Source organism: Zootermopsis nevadensis, unplaced genomic scaffold, assembly GCF_977971745.1.
Source record: "Zootermopsis nevadensis isolate Lab colony 2312 unplaced genomic scaffold, Znev_1.0 Znev_ptg000001l, whole genome shotgun sequence".
Lineage (NCBI taxonomy): Eukaryota > Metazoa > Arthropoda > Insecta > Blattodea > Termopsidae > Zootermopsis > Zootermopsis nevadensis.
The window spans coordinates 15,019,260-15,025,827 of record NW_028259133.1 but is presented as its reverse complement, the minus strand read 5'-3'; the positions used below and the strand labels follow the sequence as shown (position 1 = coordinate 15,025,827).

Below are 6,568 nucleotides of genomic sequence, written 5' to 3'. Positions count from 1 at the left end.
TACCTTTCATATCAATAGTGTTTTATATTTGGATATTTTCTTCTGCCCTCCACAGATTAGGCTCAAGCCTGTTCCAACTTTATAACCATCACTTAAATTGTTCATATATCTGTATCAATCTCTCACTCATTAATAATTTTGTTTTATTGTACTTGAAAATTCAGTCTTATGAATGAATCTATTTATACACTGCCATAAAACATGTCACTGTTGTATATACCCATTGTAACAACAATTTTATTGTACTTATTTGCCTTACATTCATTGTTTTATAACCATTTTCATACCCTTTTAAATAAAAAAATTATCTATTTTCACAAATTCAGAAGAGGGGTTTTATTTTCTGTGAAGCACAACGAAATATTTTGTATCAATATGTCTTCACATCTTCTGAATACAGCTAAAGATAAAACATTACTAGTCTACAGTGTACACACCTAACAGGCATATTTAGCATTTGGAATTATAAATGGCATGCTTAAACAAAAGCAAATTGAGTAAGACTAATTCTACAATGAACTCTCCCCTTATAACAAACGTTAAATTCACCTGCAACTATTCACACTGCGGATTACTGAGTTTTTGGACTCTGTCCATCGTACGGTATTCTAAAAAAATACATGCATCTATCTTTGTCGTCACTTTTTGGCATTACATCCTTTCACAGGTGACACTCATTACACATTTTTATTGCAATCGAAGAAATGAAGCATTGAGCGAGACACTTGCACTTTACGAAGTCCTAACTTTGTAGGAGGTTCACGAAGACTAAGGAATAATTTATTCTGCACATTAGCATCAAAAGAGCGCGACGAAACGGGGTGTAAGCTACGACTTAAGGACCGGACACGGCATTTGACGGACTACGATTATTCTTGCGAATTCTGTAACTAACTAAAGAGGCAGCGAATAGTGCCATTGGCTCGGGACACGGTATATCCCTGTTATTTTGTTTAATGGCCCCATTATTCACCCAACTAAACGTCTGAAGAATTAACCGTCGAGGGTGCGCTGTGTGAAAACAAAACAAGAAAATAATGTTTTAGATAATTTTTATATGTGTACTTATTTAAGTGCTAAGTAGAATACAATATCAGTTTCTTATCTACGATACAGATTCACAGATGGGTATAGAGTAGGAGTGGCGTGAAGGACTGTGCCTCCCATTCTTCTTTCTTAATTCTGTGTAGTGTGGATGTGTTGCGGATTACGTTTAGCCGAACAGTAAAACGGCTGCATTATCTGTAGTGACGTAACAAAGTTTCTTCTTAAACCGCACTTTATTCAAAGACAAGGCCAGACACTAATTGAGTGAGCAAACGAAGTACACTGGTAGGCACAGGAAAAACCTCAAAAAGCCACAAAATAAGCCCACACACACCAGGAATTCCCGATAATATAAACAGACATTTAAACGTATACTGATCTTTCATACATCACGAGGGCGATAAGTAAGTCCACTTACTCATCGCCCCGATGATGGAGGCAGCAAAGACCTTCTACCAAACTACACGGCGCAAAAACCCAGAAGACAATCATCTTCAGACTCTCCGCCTTGGACACCCCAAATCTTCCTAACGTAATGTAACCAAACTGTGTGCACCCATATACAATATCACACATGTATGATTTTTTAATTTCTTACGAAAGAGATTAAATACTTCAAAATATTTGTGTCTTAATTAATTTTAAAATTTCGTAATTTACTCTAATTTCTCACAATGGGTAATACCAGCGACGCGGTTTCATGTATGTTAATGGGTCACCAATGCCAATCACCTTCTGCACTAACCTAACCTAAATAATTTAAAATATGGGTACCGATATTACAACATAATGATTTGTCACTTTTAGCAGTGATGAAGGAACGTAAGTGTGTGGTTTATTTAATGACGCTGCCAGACAATACAGCGTCGGATAATAGGACAATTAATAATGAACTGGAAAGGATACGGAACGAAACAGTGGCTATCTAATTATAGGTATTATCGTGGCATTTGTATTTAGGGACTTGGGAGAACCACGGAAAACGTGAATACGAAATAGTATAGCTAACCGTTTGGCTGCGACGTTTGATGGAGGAGTGAGAACAGTATGAAGAACGTAATCTGGGCATTAGGGTTTTCATTATGCGCATAATAAACAGCTTCAAGGTTATCCAGTTCTTTCAGTTAATGCTCCTAGGATGCGTTATCCTGGCAACAAACTACTTCAGCCAAAAGTCATCACTGAATCAATCTACACATCATAATGACCTTCACTAAGCATTTGATGCTACCATATAATTGACTTAAGTCCATGCTTTCCACGAAATTAGGGAAATTAATTAGCAACACGAAGAGAAGACCTTGAAGGTCTTAGTGAAGGTAAAATCCCTATTTAGCGTTGCACATGGTTTCAAGACGTTGCTCAGATGATGATGAATAATTTCATTCTCGAGCAGCTAGGCGTTGTTAGCCAGTTGGTTGGAGCTGAATTTTATCTTATCGCCTCTGTTGTATTCCAATGTATGGAGTAGCACTGAAGAACGAAAGTAAGGCAGACGACGTTACATTTTCCGTTTTTCGAAGTGTTAGCCGGTCTGATAAGACTGCCTCCGTCTAGTTATTCCACTATTACACTTACTGTGTAATGCCGCTGTTCTTTAATAGCCAATTTGAGGATACAAGTTATTCCGTCTGAATTACAACGTAGTAACTACACTATTAATACTTCAAATTAAATAACATTAAATAATAGCTCTCATTCTTCATGCAATGCGTGACTAGATTTCAAAAATTGACGCTTGTGTAAGAAATGCCATCTATGGCCAATCTTTCTAAATAAACGTTTAAGAGCATAGTTCTAATTTAAATTTGAGAACTCAGCGGTTTCACATTGTAATCAGGAAAAAAAGGTGAAACTAAAAGGTTTAAGCTAACTTAAATTTCAAGGTTGTAGTTTTTCATATAATTAAAGGCAAATAACTGAATCACTTTATTACAAACTGAAACAAAAACAAAATATTCACTTCACTTTCGATTTAATCGCGCTCACATCAGTTTTGTTGTTTCTAAATAATAATCCATAGAAAGCGTGTCATAGACAACTCCGGCCGTTCAAACAGCTTCTCCCACCTCGCACCGAAAGCCAGCAACTGCGGAAATGAAGACTGTCATCTTATTAAAACATAAAGTTTCGTATTTTTAAAAAAAACACTTTTAACGTAAATATCGGCAGTTTTTATCTCTATATCCGCCAACCGGCCCCATATCCATTCACATGTAAGACTCCTCGTCATTTAATTTTCATTCATAAATTCGTAAGGGGATTTGATACAAGAACAAAACATTCAATATTTAAATTGTCTATTATGAGCACAATTCACTAAATTTGCAGGGGCTTGTGCCCCATGTCTAATATTGCGAGGAGTGGGGGCTCAGACTTCTCCTGATCATTGTCTCAACGTAGTCGCCAAATTACTCAAATATGAAGGAATATTAATTGCTCCTTATAAGGTTATTCAATGAAGTTATATCGACTGACGTTTTTTGAAAGATGTTCGAACAATTACGAAGTTGCATGGGACGAGAGAGGCATCGACCCTGGTCTGTATGTTTCTATCCCAAAATACAAACATAAGGACCGACACAAACTACGAAAGAGTTTCAAAACGGGTACCACCATAGTGGCTACAACTTGCGTCACTACTAAAAAATAAAAGTCATACGGTTAATGTAAACGATTCTATCATGTCAGTTACACAGAACTTAATTTCGAAATAAAAATTCTTGATAGCTTCGGTCGCAGAAGTTCAGTATGGAAACAATGGGGTTTGTATGACATTATTCTTTATATACATAGACCTATATCCTGACTGACCAAGAACGGATCTCTGATTTATACATTGACGTCGAACAAGTCACTTTTGTCCTAGGGACAAACTGAAAGTTAATATAACAAGTATACACAATTTCCCTCTCGTTTCGTTCGTAGTAGGCTACCACGTAGACCGTTCACACTGACGACATTCACTGACTTTTTTTAATTTAAGAGAAATTCCTAACTGTGGCTGGCGCGTCTCCTGAACTGAGCCAGGGACAACTGCTCCAGTTCCGCCTACCACTAGCGATCACCAGTTAGAATCAGCATTGCAGGTACATGGCATTGCTCTCGAGAGAATTTCTCGATTTCCTCTTGACTATAATTCACCGTATTATAACATGCTCTCTATAAAACCTATGAAGAAGATGGAAAAAAGGTTCTCTCACACCAGAGCTGAATTCGTGAGCTGTAGCGGCAAGCACACTGAATGGGATTTGACTGTATTTAACGTTGTGCAACGTACCATATCATTACCGCTACTGCATAACGCGTTGGTTTGTGAGATAACCTTATTAGTGGATGCTAGTCGGCAGGATTCAGCCATACAAAGTACCATTCGCCCTGATGACGGAGGCAGTATGACCTCTGAAACGTTGATTAACATCGACCAGACTACACAGCGCAATAACCCAGAAGACAGAAATCTTTATACTCATCGCCTTGATGACGGAGGCAGTATGACCTCTGAAACGTTGGTAAACATCGACCAGACTACACAGCGCAACAACCCAGAAGACAGAAATCTTCATACTCATCGCCCTGATGACGGAAGCAGTATGACCTCTGAAACGTTGGTTAACATCGACCAGACTACACAGCGCAACAACCCAGAAGACAGAAATCTTCATACTCATCGCCCTGATGACGGAAGCAGTATGACCTCTGAAACGTTGGTTAACATCGACCAGACTACACAGCGCAACAACCCAGAAGACAGAAATCTTCATACTCATCGCCTTGATGACGGAGGCAGTATGACCTCTGAAACGTTGGTAAACATCGACCAGACTACACAGCGCAACAACCCAGAAGACAGAAATCTTCATACTCACCGCTGTGAAAACCTCAAATCTTACATTAATATACATTATTTAGCTCTAAATACACATAAAAATGAATGAAACTCTTACGCCGAATGTCTGCTATACGTTTGAATGCATAAACGACTAGAACAGAAATATGCATATTCAGGCTGCTTTTTTACAGCACTCGACTCTTCAATACATTGACCTACAGATTTCACAACGATATAAACTAGTAATTCCGAATCAGCCCAAGTAGTTTTTTTAATTAAACAGCACGTTTGCTCTTTATTCATATAATAATGAAATTATCCGTTGGAATCGAATTGTCAATCGGTTCACAACCCTAATTTCGTTTTAGCCCTTTTGAGCCGAAACTCATCTAAAACAATACATTAAAATTCAGTTCGTACCCTTAATAAAACAACGCGTCTCCATTACAGAATCAATTGATTAATGTTGTTCAGCCCTCTGAAGCCTTGGAAGAGTTCCTTTAGTTCGCTGTACATTCTATCATAAAAGATTCAGATATGTTCAGGATTTTGAAGAGAGAATTTCGAGAAAAGGTGGACTGTTCTAGCAAGCCACGTGAACTTCACGGTTATCTAAAGACGAACATAAATTACGGGAAGATTCTGAACCGTGAGATTATAATATTAACACAGGAAGCGGCCGTGGCATATTTTAAGCTAGAATTTTTGTTCGATGCTCGGTAATCCTCAAAAATCTCCATCTCAGAATTGGAATTTTGTATCTTTAGACACGCAAGAGTACTAATCACTTGACCACGTGCTATTTTTTTAATTCATTAGTTTGCAGTTAGGTCAGTACTTACATACAGATAACTTTCGCATCCTTTCACCACATCCGTTTTCTACATTTTTTAATTTCCTTTTTTAAAACACTGTTAGCGAGCTGCACCTGTCTGTCCGTCTACCTAGACCCAGATATAATTACAAAAACCAGAAATATGCTAATCGATTGACTTCAATTAAATTCATTCTGAACACCTTGCCGTATTAGATTCCCCACACTGGTAGTTTCAAACTCCCTTTCATTAATAGTACCAATATGGCAACCGTGGAAACTTGTGTGGTTGCAGTAAAAGCTACGGAATTTAATGCAGGACCCTGGAAGTCTTGTATGGCGATGAATATGAAAAGTATGTAAGGCTTCTTCGGATTCTTACTGTCATACAAAATATTTATAACAAGTCATGAATCATAACTTGTATGGTGACATATACAAACACATGTGTAAGTAATACGAGGCTTATTAATGCACATAATCCTCCAGAAACCTAAATACATCCGCGAACGGTAAAGTACTTTTTTGTGAATGCGTAGAATTCTGTTTCTGCTGATTAAAATTGCTAAAACTCCGAAATTACGCCACAGCGTGTAACCATAACAATAAATGCTCGAGCGTTGACTCAAACCTGTTTTGCAGCGCTGAATAGGCCATATGGTGTAGTGGGTTATGAACGATCAAAGTCTTCTGAGATTTGTGATTCTCAAGGCGGTGAGTATAAAGACGGCTGGCTGCCTTCTGGGTAACACGGTAGAAGCTATCGGCGTTCTAGAAATGCTCGCTGTCTCAAATATCGCTCTGACAGCAAGGACCTCTGACACGCTGGCAAACTTCTACCAGACTACAAGGCGCTACCACCCAGAAGACGACCA

The 6,568-nt window shown here is 38.2% G+C and overlaps 1 protein-coding gene across 1 annotated transcript in view; it reads right to left on the bottom strand.

Annotated features, from left to right (window-relative positions):
• Positions 1-6,568, bottom strand: part of LOC110830061 (synaptic vesicle 2-related protein) — a 71,972-nt gene that overhangs the window by 41,820 nt on the left and 23,584 nt on the right. The gene's annotated exons all lie outside the window — the stretch shown is intronic.